Source organism: Gallinula chloropus (genome assembly GCF_964237585.1).
Source record: "Gallinula chloropus genome assembly, chromosome: 1".
Lineage (NCBI taxonomy): Eukaryota > Metazoa > Chordata > Aves > Gruiformes > Rallidae > Gallinula > Gallinula chloropus.
This window is the reverse complement of record NC_140085.1, coordinates 136,420,998-136,436,696: the sequence shown is the minus strand read 5'-3', so window position 1 is coordinate 136,436,696 and position 15,699 is coordinate 136,420,998.

Genomic DNA, 15,699 nt, shown 5'->3' with positions numbered 1-15,699 from the left:
ATCATAGGGGAGTTCCACAATCACATCTTACATGAGGAAGCATAAAATCAAAGTATGTAAAAGGCTACCAAACAATTTCTGCCACAAAGCAGACTTACAAATTTAACCATCCCCCTATCTTCTTGCACTTATTGCCTCAGGTTGTATCTGACTTTTAAAGTATTGATGATGTACATTCTGTTCTACTTCTGTTCTATGATATAGCTATTCAGATCCACATTGTCTAATTTGTGCAGGAAGCTGGGATCAAAAGCCCTTTTTGACCACAAGTGCCAATGTGTAACTTTTATAGGGGTATGAAAAAACATTCAGAGCTCTAGTGTATGTATTTTTTTATATTAGTCATTTTTCTTTACATCTCAGCATATTTTTATTTATAGAAAAAGCAGTATTTTTTTTAATGTCAGAGACTAGATTCTTTAATCTTAGTATGTTCCTAAGGGCTTTTGAAAGTTTAATGAAATAGATATTCCTTACGAGGTCTTGCAAGAGGAGTTAAGAAATGTAAGAGAGATGTTCCTTAGCCTAGAAAAATAAAATAAATCATTTTGAGCCACTTTAAAAGATGATTCCTCTGCAGTTAAATGAAAGGGTACAAGTGCCTTTGGAAGAAACTCTTTAACATGGATCTGATTTTTACATATATTTGTATGTTTTTTAATCATTGTCAAAAAGTCATTATTACAAATAGACAACATCCATTGAATACAAGATTCTCATAACTGGGAGTATTTCACATATCAAACTGAGAATAATGCACACAGACCTGAGTTGTAGGGGGGTTTTGATGCTTTTTTGATCAGTCTACATATAATTTTCGAATCGAGCCCAAATTTCAGGATGTTTCATATACTTTCTAATGTTGTATTACTTTAGGATTTTTTTCCTAAAATGGATTAGTACACATATTATTATATTAAACTAGTAAATCCAGCTGGCACTCTCAGAGAATAAAAGGGTTTATTAAATACAAATGAAGAATCAGCTGTGTGATTTTGCCATACAGGAATAAGTATTATAGGAAAGTGAACATGAATTGACATTTTTCAGCAACTTCAAAATATTTATCTTGTTATTGTCAGGCTTTTACTGCCTAAACCTTGGAAAACATGGAAGATTTTTAGGAATTTCTTAATTTAACTACTAAAAAAATCACGCTCAATATCAACAGCCATTGTGAAACATAACCCTCAGTGCTACTAGTACTGCAACAGATGCATAACTTAAGTCTTGGGAGCAGCCTTAGTATTCAGATCCAGATCCTTAAAGACACTTTCAAATACCCCTTGAAATCAGACAATTTTACACATCTAAATAGCTATCAATTATTTCTATGACTTGAGGAATCTTATAACTTCTGCTTTTGTTTGTTTGGAATTTCTAAAACATTGCTGAAACCAAGTCCCATATAATGCAGGTGTTAGTTTATCTTTAGTAGCAACTTTCTCACTGTCCCCAAAAGGTCTTGTATCAGGTGCTGAGGGATGGATCATGCATCTTAATCATAGAATCATAGAATTCTTTGGATTGGAAGGGATCTCAAAAATCATCTAGTTCCAATCTCCCTGCCATGGCCAGGGACATCCTCCACTACACCACATAGCCCAAAGTTTTTAAGTGACCTTAAACACTTCCAGGGAGGGGATGCCCACAGACTCTCCAGGAAACCTGTGCCAATGCCTCACCACCTTCATAGTAAAGAATTTCTTCCTAAACTCTAACCTAAACCTACACTCTTTCAGCTTTAAATCATTATCCCCTGACCTATCACTATAGTCCTTGGTGAACAATCCCTCTCCCACTTTCCTGTAGGACCCCTTTAAGTATTGGTAGGCTGTGATTAGGTGTCCCCAGAGCCTTCTCTTGTCCAGGCTGAACAAGCCTAACTCACACATTCTGTCTTCTTAGGAGAGGTGCTCCAGCCTTTGACCATCTTCATGGCCCTCCTCTAGACACGTTCAAACAGCTCTATGCCTTTTCTATACTGGGGACCCCAGAGCTGGCACAGCGCTCCAGATGGGGTCTCACGAGAGCAGAGTATAAGGGCACACTCACGTCCCTTTATCTGCTGGCCATGCTGTTCTTGGTGCAGCCCAGGATACAGTTGGCCTTCTAAACTGCTAGTGCACACTATTGGTGCATGTTTTGCTTGTCATCAATCAATACCCCTAAGTCCTTCTCCTCAGGGCTGCTCTCAATCCATTCTCCACCCAGCCTGTGGTTGTGCTTGGGACTGCGCTGACCCACATACAGGATCATGCACCTGGCCTTGTTGAACTCAGTGAAGTTTGCATGGGCCCACCTCCCAAGCCTGTGAAGGTCCCTCTTGATGGAATCCCTTCCCTCCAGCATGTTCACTTCACCACACAGCTTGGTGTCATCAGAAAACTTTCTGAGGATGCACTCAATCCCACTGTCTATGTCACTGACAAAGATGTAGTTTTGCATGGCTGGGTTCTATTGGAGAAGTGGGGGCTGCAGGGGTGGTGTCTGCCAGATGCTCCCTGCAGGTTCTCTGTGAAGCAGGCATTTAAAGTTTACCCACTTTAAACTGGCACCTGTGTTTTCAAGTACTTATTTTATATCTGTATGTCAGCATTTTGTGCCACTAAGAGTTCATAGATGTATCTCACCATTCTGTTAGCATATCTTGTAATTTATTTGTATAAACTAGGCCATAAAAATATATAACTCATTTAAATGTATCCAGATTTGAAAATATAACTGGTAGTGTATGTTAGCAGTCTCTCTACATGTTTATATGCATTTGAAGCAAATAATGAAAGACTTCCCAGCTGTGTCTGATGCTGGCTTTCCCCTTTTTTTCTCATGGTATTGCACCCAAAATAATATTCATTACACTGAAAATTCATATTACTTCCTTGTCATTTATGCTCATTGTATAGTCTTCAAAAAAAATTGAACTTGGAATAACCTTGAATTGTACAAGCTAATAAAATCAGTTCTGTAAGTGAGAACATACAAACACAGTAAAGGGAGCCAACAGGATTGACTTATATGTGCTTGGAACACTTAAAGGCTAACTAACCAACTAGAGTGAAAACTTAATTTCCTGAAGTTTTAAACAGTTCTCTTAGCAATTTTGGGGGATTATGTGTTTTTAACATGAAGTACTAAAATTATTTTAGCCCTATTGACATAGCAGTCTTTCAGATTATTCTTTTGAAATATTTAAGTAAGATACTGATTAAATTAAGCTGGACAGGTGAAGTTGATTTCCTGAACCTTGCTGGACAGAAGGCCATCAAATATATTCGTATATGCGGAATAAGTCTAAATAATTTATATTCCTCTTTCCCTTTGTATCTGTCTCTTTCTCTCACCTTCTTTTCCATCTCTTCCTCCCCATGGGTTTTCTAGAGTAACCAGAAGCTACTCCAATAAGTCTCCTTAATGTCGCTTTCAAAGCGACAAATATATTTTTGATTTACTGATCTAGAGTGCTTTTAGATACAAACTAAACATCATTAATTTCTAGAACAACATCATAGAATGGAGGTCTAAAACAAGCTGGATGAACTGTGTCCTAGAAGAGCCTATTTGCCAACATTCACTCTAAAGGCAACCTCAGGTCATAGATTTCCCACATCAAGAGGAAGGAAATATTTTTTAAAAACCTTAAGTAGTTTTATTGGGCACATATCTATGTAAGCTGATCATCCTAGATATCTTTTGTAATCAATATATAAATAGACATTCTTGGGGTGAAATTCTGTCTACACAATTCTTCTGTATAATCTAGCAGGTAGGTAAGATTCCTTTCTTCACCACCAGTAAATTAAATTGATATTCGATTGAGGTGGAACCTGCTCCTGTACAATCCTGGTAGTGAGGTTATACACAATATTTGTCAAAAATTGTTCTCTAAGTTAAGCACATATTTCCTGATTTCTTGAATCTCTAAAGTGACTGACAAAGGCAGTTTACATTTTCAGAGGCTCTGTGGTGGTTTGGTCAGCAACAACTTCAGCCTTGAGCCGGCTGGTGTTTGCTCTCTGGTGCCTGCAGAGAGCTTATGTCTGCTTCTTGCAGAAGCCACCCCTGGAGCTCTACCCCCTCTCCACCAGAAACTTGCCATGCAAAACCACAGCAATGACATTTAATGAAAATGGAAAGACTGACTTCTAACAAAACACACACTAAACAAACAGTCTCATGGTTGGTGTCAACAGAAGTTAAACGTGAATTCGTGTATATTGGATGGAAAAAATGCTTGTTACTTGTGGACAACAGTTCATCTCTATATGATTTCTCCAATGTATTAAAACGGAATAAGGATCAAATGTAGGGTCTGTTTACTAGACAAATTGTACTAAACACAACAGTTTCTCATAAAGTGTTGTTCTATGTGTAACATATGTAGGTAGAGTGCAGAATATCGACCCTTATGTCCCAAATAACTTTTGAAAAATTATCCTGAGTAAAGCCAAATTCCTATTTCCATTATGACTTGTCAAATTATAGAATAACACTGAAGTCTCCTATGAAAAACTGTGATCAATCATTAAAGTAAAATTAATAGATTTGTGTGCTTTACGGAACAGAAATTACCATCCTTTGAAAAATAATTAATATATACCCATCCACATTCATTGAAAGCTTTACATTTACCTGTCTATCTGCTGAGTTTTTCTTCTCAGTTGAGCAGATGAATTGATGAGAAATTTCGATCTCAGAACTGGTCTGCTTTTTTCCTTGTGAAAGTTTCAGAGAACTCTTGAGAAAAGCTAGCTGAGGCAGTTCAGACCCAGCATGATGCGTGAGCTTAGTTTGAAAAAAAAAATTAGATAGATAGAAAACCTGTAAGATCTTTTTGCATTAATCACTGTTTTCCTCTTTCGAAATAATGATTCAAAGTCAGCATGGTTTTGTCCTTTATGGTAGCTGTTTTAAGACACAGTTTGAATCCTTGTTGTATACTCATGAGGATGAAATCAGGACAGAATTTGAATTATTTGATCCCCCCCCCATGTATATATTGACTTGTGGCAAAATAATTTTGTTCAGGTTAAAACAAAGGACAACGCAAAACTATCAATCACACAGGAAGACAGCTGTTGCTACAGACTGGATAAGCTAATGAGAACAAAAAGTTCAGAGTTTTGTGGAGTTTGATAAATGACTAAATATTCTTTCCTTCAATGTTTTGTATGTAATCATTTCACTTACAAAAGTGAAAGAACCATAAACTGCAGCAGTTAACATGTCAAGTCACTTGGCGTAACTTCTGACAGATCACTTAAAAGATTTTTTTGTGTGGTGCCTGAATTACATTGCCAACGTCTTGAAAAAATTACACAGCCACATATTCTATGTGCACAGTACGTTATGTAATATATACATGAAAATTGTACCAAGTTGTTCTGAATGAAGGAATGCAAACATACATCCTTGATGTCCTTTATTATGTGTATATGTTTCACAATTAATGCCTGTATAGAATCACAGAATTGTAGGGCTTGGAAGAGACCGCAAAGAGATCATTGGGTCCAACCCCCCTGCCAAAGCAGCTCCCTAGGACATATCACTCAGATAGGCGTCCAGATGGGTCTTGAATATCTCCAGAGATGGAGACTCCACCATCTCCCTGGGCAGCCTGTGCCAGGGCTCTGTCACCCTCACTGTGAAAAAGTTCTTCCGCATGTTGGTGCGGAACTTCCTGTGCTCCAACTTGTAGCCATTGCCCCTTGTCCTGTCCCCACAGACCACTGAAAAGGGGCTGGCCATTTCCCTAGGTACTTAAGATATTTATAAACATCAATAAGATCCCCCCCTTAGTCTTCTTTACTCTAGGCTGAACAGTCCCAGCTCACTCAGCCTTTCCTCATAGGGGAGATGCTCCAGGCCCTTAATCATCTTCGTAGCCCTTCTCTGGACTCTTTCCAGGACATCCCTGTCTTTTTTTATACCAGGGAGCCCAGAACTGGACACAATATAAATATAAATGAAGATGCTATGTATCTTTCTACTTTAAAGGACATTAATAATGGCCTATGTCTGTGGGAAATATTTGCCACTAATTAATTTGGAAAGCAAAGAATAAAAAAAAGATGATTGAAAATGTCATAAAACATAGCATAGAAAAATTAGAAAAAAATAAATACATGGAATTTGGTCTTCACACTTTTGTAAATACAATATAGAAAAGATATGCATAAGAAAAACAGGAGGAAGAAACACCACAACTTTACTTTTGCCATGTGATGAGCAACTGACATGCAAAAATATTTATCTTCCTTTTTTATCTGTAGATATCATTACAGAATTATGCCAAAAAAAGGGCAAACTCATTTAGAATTATGAGAAGGATTACTGAATAATTTAAAAATACTGTTCTGTACTTCTGGAAAAATTACTCCTTAAACTGAGTTTGTCAAAAAGCTGTGAGTAATAAGCAGCTGCAAATTAGTCAGGTAGTAGAATTTCCATATTGTTTGATTTGTTAATCCTCAGACAAAAGAACATCCATAGAAGTTAGGATCACTTTCACACATTCTGTTTTGTCAAGATCTCTGACAGTACACTAGAACCAAAGCTTCTATGTATCTCATAGCATAATTCAAGGTCAGAGATATGCTCTGCCTGAAATTCATTGTCTAGACCATTTCTGTTAAAGTAGAGAGAACAGAAATTAAACAAATGTGACAATAAAGTCAAAGGAAAAATATCTTTGATATAACAATAAGTGAGAAGAATAGACTGCAGTTAAATTAGTATCAAAATCTACTAGTTTTATTAGTCAGGAACAATTTTTTTTTAAAAAAAATGAATTTGACAGATTCAAAACCAATGCAAATAGACACGGATGCATCAAACCATCAGGCACTTAGAAAACTATGGTGTAAGAAGTTGCCCATCATCTATATTTTTTTGCACATAAATGATTTAACTTTCAGAAAGTACCACATGTTGAGAAAAAATAGCTCAGTTTACATTATTAACACAAGCTTTCTGAAATCCAAAAGACTAGCCAGAGGATGTTTTTTTGTACCTTCCAGCTAAATTAAATATCTAGCAAAATTCACTTTTATCTTTTATTCCTTCACAACTTTACTTCAGCAGAGAATTTGATTGTGGTATTTTTGGCTAAGAAATTTTTTCATGGTCAGTTGGAGATTGTTTTATTTTGGGTTTGGGTTCTGGTTTGGGGGTATTTGGGTTTTTTTGTCAATGGTACTGAATTACATTAAGCAATGATACTAAAAAATAATACCTGAGACAGACATAAGCCTAAACAAATGTGACAAGAAAGTCAAAGGAAAATTACCTTTGATATAACAATAAGGGAGAAGAATAGACTCCAGTTAAATTAGTATAAAAAATCTACAAGCTATATTAGTCAGGAACATTTCTATAAAAAAGTTAGATATTATTCCCAGATTTTAAACCAATGCAACTTAATTCAAAACTAATGCAACTTTGGTTGTTGTAGTATCATATAGGTTACACCATTGTTGTGAGCTTTTAAAATGCGTACTATGTCTCATAAGACAACCCTTCTGAAAAGGTGTTAAATCGTATTAAAACACATTCAAAACCTTCTTGCTCTTTAACATTACTAAGTCAATAATAAAACCAAAGTACTTGCTCACATTTTATGTAATTAGAATATCATTTGGTAAGTCTGTTTCAGAAATGCTTGTTTGGGATTTCTTGCACCAGTGATACTTTGGAACAGTACAGATAAAATTCTGTCAACCACAGTTTGCTTAATAAGAATTGTTAGGTGATATTTTTTCACAGATAATTTTTTCCTTATGCAGGGAATTGCAAAGCAAAATGTAGAGTGAAAAAGAATAAGGGATTCCTTATAATGGAAGCAGCCTAAACATGTTACACATTCAGTACATTTGAACATGCAGATAAAGAGATTTGAATCTCGTTTTGGAGGGACAGAAGAGTGATAGAAAGAAAAGGAAGGATAGGAAGGAATGTTTTGAGAATCCACAATCATCTCTGCCTCATATGATATACCATTGGATGTTGTGGTTTGGCCCCAGGTGGTAGCTGAGCACCAGGTGCCACTTTCTCACCCCTTCCCCAGTAGGATATGGAGAAATGCGAGACAAAGGCAAACCAAGGAGTGGGAAAAGGGCAGTTTGCAGAGACAGTACAGGGAGAGGGAAACAACAAGACCTATGATAGAATACATAAAGGATCATAACACAAAACACCTACTGCCCCAACTACTGATCAGACACTCAGCCCACACTTGGACTGTCCTAGCTGGAGCCACTGCCATGCCACGCCATGCCACACCACGCCATGACCCCCCCCCCCTTCCCCACGCTGCTCCCTGAATAGCCTTCCTTTATGTGGAGGTGACATCACTTGTGAAAAACACCCTTGGTCAGCTCAGCTTACCTATGCTGGCTCCTTGGGAAAGTTAACTCTGTCCTAGATGGAAAACAGGACAGATGTTTAGGAGATACAACCAGAACAAACCTACAGAAACCAACCCAGCAATTAAGTACTTCCACTGAAATACAGCACTTTGGCCAACACTGCTACATTCTGATCGCACAGTCTTATCAGCAATGACTCACTGATTAACAGGAGTAGCTAATCACAATTCAGAAAAATATATTATTTCCTGGATCTAAGAAATGTGAAAGTTAGGTATAGTTCACAGAAACCCCTTCATATATCTATCGAAGACATGAATTCATGGTCGATTCATTTTTCTGCTGCTCTGGTTTTGAAATGGAGTAATAAAAATTAAAACTGTCTTTCAAATCAGAAATGTTGAGTTCTTATAAGCTCTTTCCAAATGTAAAAAACAATGACTTGTTGCTTACCATTATTTAGATTTTAAACTCAGTTGTGACAGGTCCTTATGTAACATGTACGTTGCTTTTGCATTGATGTAGTTCATAGGTAAGTTTTTCAAAATTGTTCCTTCTTGGATTAATTACTGTCTCATTGAGACCAGAAAGGAAACTAGGCTGATACTAACTGAACATTTGATAATAATGTTTCGTTTGACTGACTCTCAGTTTGTACAGATTTAACTGACGGGAGAATGAGACACTATCTTTGATGATTTCTAGAAAAAGTATTAAAGAATGTTGTGAGTTAAGAGGATATAGTCAACACTCTTTGAAATCAGTGTGGATTTTAACTGAATAAAGACTGTGAGTCTGGACCTGAAAGCAGAGGAAGCAGCAATTTAAGGTTGAGGATTAAAAAACTGAGTTTAAAAATATGTGAGGTTTCTGACTTCTACTTAACCCTTCATTTTGTATTAGATCCTTCACATTCTCACCAGTAGTCCAGATGTCACTATTATTTGTAATGAGACCATATCTTACAGTTTATTTTTGACGTCTTTTTTTTCTTTTTTTTTCTTTCTTGTATAATTTGGGACACGTTCCAACATTGTTCATTCTTTACTCGAGTCCATAAAATTCTAATTATTTATCAAAACACTAAGTGGAAAGATGTTAAAGATTCTGGAACTGAAAGGGACATAGTGGTGAAATTACCTTCACTTTTTAGATCCTCACATTGTGCAATTCTTTCCATGACTTGATAAGAATCTCTGTCTAGTCTATTCCATCTGAAAAATTGTTCATAAACTCCTTAAGCTAGGAAGCTTATTCAAATATCCATCTTTGCTTTATTCATCTGCATGTTCAGATGTTTTATACATTAACTTTGTTCCAGTATTCCCTGTATGTTAAGTTGTTTTGATTTGTTTTCTTTTCCTTCTCTAATCCTTCTGTGGAGAACTTACAAATGTTACTCATATCCACCTTGGCTTTTGTTTTTTGTAAACTGAGGAAACAACACACTTTTTGTTCCCTGTTCTAAACTAAGAGTTTTCATCACCCTTATCATCCAAGTTAATCCTTCCTTTTATATTCCATCCATTAGTTTTCTTAAATATTATTTGAACTGTATGTGGGCTATTTCTGATATCTCGCCAGTAGCATGTATGCTTCCCTTTTATTATAAGGCAGTATCTTCTCTGTGACCTCTTCAGAATTACCTTCTTCAGACTTACATTATCTCAGGAATTTATAGTCTCTTTGTAATCAACAACTACAACTACTTACTTTCTTCAGTTGATCCAAACAAGAAACAAAATTCTGTGTATGACTTTTCATTATATATTATTGGTTTTCAGTTTGTTTATTTCAGTCTTGTCCTCAAAATCATTCATTTTATCTTCTTTAGCAACACTTTTTAAAATGGAAATCATCCTTTCTGAGTTGCTACTATTAAAAGCCTTTAAAATATCTTCATTTTGATTTGGGGTTTGTTCATATTTTTTTAAGAATAATTGCATATAGGATGACGTTCAGTAAAACTCCTGATTATTTTTTAAATAACTTTTTAAAAAATGGTACCGCCAGTCCAATGATCAACTATTAATTTCTACATTTAAGTAAATGTAATGAATGCAAGCCCCTCATGTATGCAAATACATGCAGTTCTTTGGGAAAATCTATGTGTTTGACAATATTCAAGCTTCTTGGTGTCAATCATAATCAATGGCTTAAGTGCATATTTTTCCAATAATTTACTATAAATTTGACTTGGGGGTTCACTCAGGATTTGCTGCCTTTTATTTTCAGTCATGCAATTCATTTATTGAGACTGTGTATTGGGAGACAGACTTTTTAGAGTAATAACCTGTAATGGTACAAATCTGTCTGACTATGAAGAAAACATTAAACTGCTGAGCAGAATCTTGGTTTAGCTGTACCCATTAATTCTTGAATTTCTTGGAAATATACTCTAAGGACTTTGTCATTTTAGCATTTTACCTAACAGTTAATATTGCACAGTGAATGGTTTGTTAGAACATATGTTTTCTCTTTTCAGTAGCTTTTTAGTCTCTGCTCAAGCTTTGCCTTCATTTCTGATATATTCTCTTCTGTCCCCACTATAACCCAGTGAGGCATAATAAACCTAAATTCTTAACACATTTTAGGGTGAATATTATTGTCAGGATATTGTTATACATATTCCTTATAGCTTGGGGCCTTCATTCCAATTCTTACTACACTCAAGAGATCTCATTTGGATCTAATTTTGACTTAGATCGGGAATATTTTCAGCACAACCCAATGAGTATATTTGTAATGAAGGCACACGCTGTGCTGGGTGGGAAATGACATAATGCAAACAAATCTGTTGTCTTCAGAATAGCTGTAATATCTTCAAATCAACCTGAAAGTCACTGTGTTTTCGATTTTCTTGCTGTTGCTGTTAAGGGAGTTTTGTTTTCTGAAGCTTAGTAAATATCATAAATGCTGCCAGAAAAGACTTCAACAAATGGTTTTCATTACAAAAGTCTGAATGACAAATAAGTAAATATAGTGAATAGCAATGATAATGCAAAAAGGATTATGCCCTCTGGTAGCCAAAATATTGATATCTAATCTTGTCGTGCACTGAATGAAAATGACTTTGCCCTACATGAATGTGAAAAAGGTGTAAATCCTATACGAAGTCTTTAAACCAGGAAAAATATACCTACTTCTCTTGAATACACTGCTGTACTTAGAATTATCATATCATGGGACAGTTCAGGCTGGGAAGGACCTCAGGAGGTCTTGGATAGGTCCAGCCCCCTATCCAGAGCAGGGCCAGCTCTGGGCTCCTCACAGTTTGGCTTGAAACCCACAAAGGACAGACATGACACAACCACTCAGAGCAACTTGCTCCACCGCCTATCCATCTTTAAGGGGAAATTCTCTGTACACTCAGTCTGAAAGTCTCACTCTCTCACCCTCCTGGCCTGCACCGCTGTGACCAGACCACATCCATCTCCTTGATGACCTCTTGTAGATGCTAGGAGTCTGCTTTGTGCACTGAAACCATCCCTTCTGTAATCTAACCCAGCCCAGATCCACCAGTCCTTCCACTTAGGGCAAATGCTCTACCCCTTATCACCTTGGGGGCCCTCCACTGAGCTCTCCACCATTTGTCAATGTCTTTGCTACACTGGGAGAGAAAACTTGACATTATCTGATAAATACCATGTAAAGGATTGACAATCCTGACCCTTAATCTATGGCATACATGCCTGCTCATATAACCCAGGAGCTCTTCACCACCATGGCTATTAGGGCACACCATGGGTTCACATTCAGCTCCCTGTCCATCACCACTTCAGGAGCTTTCCTTCAAAGCTACACCCCAGGTCCTTGGTCCTTTGTCATTAGAGGGCTCCTCTTTGCCTACATGCATCCAAGAGTGATTCATCATTTGTACTTGTTGAATTTCATGAGAACATGTTTACTTATTTTTTCAGCTTCTTTGGGATGATAGATCTGCTTCCAGGTGTACCAGCTTGTCACCCCAACTTGGACTCATCTAAAAATGTGACAAGAATGCAATTTTTGTCTCCTCAAGGTCAACAATAAAGACGTTAAAATAAATAGGTCCTGGTGCAGACCCCTAAAGTATCAGTTTGTCACTGACTACCATGTGGAGTGCTGTCAGGGCACCACAGGTGCTGGTGCACCCTGGACATCAAGGACTGAAAGCAATGGGGCCTCCACAAGGATGGAGAATAGGGCTGAGTGGAGTCTTATGCATTTCAGCAGAGAAATATCATCTTGTAACTGGGCAGGAGTAACCAAATATACCAGTGCAGCTGGCTAACAAGTTGAACATAAGCCAGCAATGAGTCCTCTGGATGCATTCAAGGACCAATGTGAAAGTCCTTCTTAAATGGTGCAGCCTACAGTTGCACACAGTACTTCAGGTGAGGCTGCACCAACACTGAATACAGAGAGATAATCACGTCTTTTGATGGGCTGGTTATGCTGTGTTTGATGCACCCCAGGATTGGGTTTTCCCCCTTGGCTCCCAGGGAAAACTGCTGACTCATGTTGACTGTTGACCAGCACCCCTAGATCCCTTTCTGTAGGGCTGGTCTCCAGTTACTACTCTCCCAACTTATACTTGTTTCTGGCCTTACTCCATCCTAGCTGCAGAATCAAGCATTTTGCCTTGTTACATTAATTAATGGAGTGCTCCAATCTATCTAGATTCATCTGCAAGGCCTCCTGCCCCTCAAAGAAGTCAACAGCACCTCCCAGTTTGGTATCATCAGTAGACTTGCTAATGGGGCATTCAACTCCTGCATCCAGATTGTTAATTAATATACTGAACAGTACTGACCCTACAAATGAACCCTGAGGAACATCACTGGTGACCAGTTGTTAGCCAGATGTGGCCCCATTCACTACAACTCTTTGAGCTCTGTTCTGCCAGTTCTTCACCCAGAACCCTGTGAACCTGCTCATCCCGCAGCTGGACAACTCATCCAGAAGGAAGCTATAAAGGACAGTATAAAAAGCTTAATAAAGTCCAGAAAAGCTTCATCCACTGCCGTCCCTTTATCTACTAGGTGGGTGACCTTATCATAAGACAATATCAAATTATCAGTACTTTCCCTTTGGGAACCCATGCTGACTGTGCCTGATGATTGTGTTATTTTTTAAAGGTCTTTCAATAATATCCAGTATAATAATATTTTTTCCAGGAACTGAGTTTAGACTTACAGGTCTGTGGTACCCTTTTTTGTAAATCTCAGTAACAGTGACTAGCTTGCATTCAGCCAGGAAACACAATACTCCTGACTTCCAGCATCAGTGTCTCAACACCAGCGCATAATCATTCCGCTTCAGACCCTTGACTCTCCTTAGATGGTGTGGGGCATCTCTTTAAAGATTTCCCCCCTGCCAACACCCTGCCGTGTTCTATGTTGCTGAGGGGTTTTGTGGTCAGCTTTTAACACAGGCTGCAAATAAGATTAGTCCACAACAATGATGATCAACCTTCTCAGCAGTTTCAAGCCCTGTTTTCCTGTTAGCTGCTGCTCTGAGGCCTATGTCAGGATTCAGTTTTCCTCAGTTCTTGCATTTCTTGTTCTTTTCACCATGACTCATCACAGTGAGACCCTCTTTGCAGTTGACTCAGCTCTTGGGCAGAGCAAATTCATTATATTTCTGCATCACCTCAGATGGCTAAAGGTGAGTTCATCACGAGCAGTATGTATCTGAACAGTGAAGGAGTCATTCCTAGAAAAGGTCCCTAAATGTGAGAATAAGGAAAAACTACTAGAGAAGGACAAGTGTGTTTTATTTAGTCTTCAGTGTCTGATAATGTAAACTAAACCTGTTTTCAAAATCATAATTCAAAATAAGTTTTCAAATGTTAAAAAAAGAATTTTTTTCTTTTGTGCATGTTTGCTTCTTTTTTTGCTTCTCCCTCTACTCTTTGCTAAACTTTTCCAGAAAACTAAAGATCAATTAAGTGTTTTAGGACTGATCCAAGAAGTTTATTGCATACAAATTTTATGGGCTGGTCATGTGCAAACCACCTCCTATACTCGGTGACTTGTGAGAACTAACAAGGTTTCAGTTGTTGATCTGACAGATGCAATGAATTAGAACTGAAAGTAACAATCATTCAGTGTATCAGGTATTTTCCTCAAAGATACAAAAGGAAAAGATATTACAACACTTCTTCACAATGTAATTTTAACATATTAGGAAAAAAAAAAAAAGTGAGTCATTAGTTTCCCCTGATCCAAAGGAATTTGGTCTATTTTCTCCAGTAGACAAGTCTTACATTTATCTGTATCTTGTATCTATCTGAAAGTATCACTTTTTCTATACTTGTATCTATTAGGATGTATTCAAAGATTCCAACCTTTTTTATAAAAAATAAAAGATTAAAATATATTTGACCATTATAATCTTATTAAGAAACAAGGTTGATGACAGATAACACTAATGATAGCTCTATACAGGGTATGAGTTCCATTTGTAGAAAGCACTATACATTTGTAAACCTATATAAACTTTGCATTAAGATAAGTTTTTGAAAGGCTCATAATAATTTCATTGTTGTCTCAAAGGCAGTTCTTAGATTTCATTAAAAGAACAATTTTCTAACCATAATGTATCGAGCTTTTGAACTGATATAGACTGTTTCCTAGGTATTGTTTTATTTGGTTGTAGAAGACAAAGAAAACCTAGAGACATTACCTAGCTACTTGGCTGATGAGCTGGCAGTAAATACTATACTAGAGGCTTTCATAAACAATTTTTGTGCACAAACATACATGATAAAAATGAGTGCACATTAAGGATTCAATTTCTTTTCTTCCATTACTTTTTATATTTTGCTTAAAAAAAAAACCCTGCAAGTGAGGTTTATATGCTCCCGTGTTAAATATAAACAAAATCCCATCAGCTTCTACATTCCTTTAAATCTGAAAGATTTAGGCTTGTGCAGCTTTTTTTTTGGCCATGGCAAAGTGTCAATAAGCAGATTCGTGCTTCACTCTATTGTTCAAACTACATAAAAAAAAGTCCGTTGTGTAAAATTATTAGATTGACATATTTATATATTTTCCTGAACTTTTAATTGCCCATAAAATCAGATTAATAGTAGCTTTCTGTATTTTCATACTGAGTAAACTCAAGAAAAGAGAATGAAAATTTGATAGGCAACTTTTTTGGTACTTATTCTGTAGGGGCAAGTATGAGAAAAGGAAAAATTAACCATAATTAAAAACCGTGAGAGCTTGACCCCAGCCAGCAGTCAACGACTGGGTCCCTCACTTGGTCCCCTGTCATACAGGGTGGGAAGAAAATAAGAGGAGAGCTAAAAGACTCATGAATCGGGATAATGACTGTTTAATAAAGA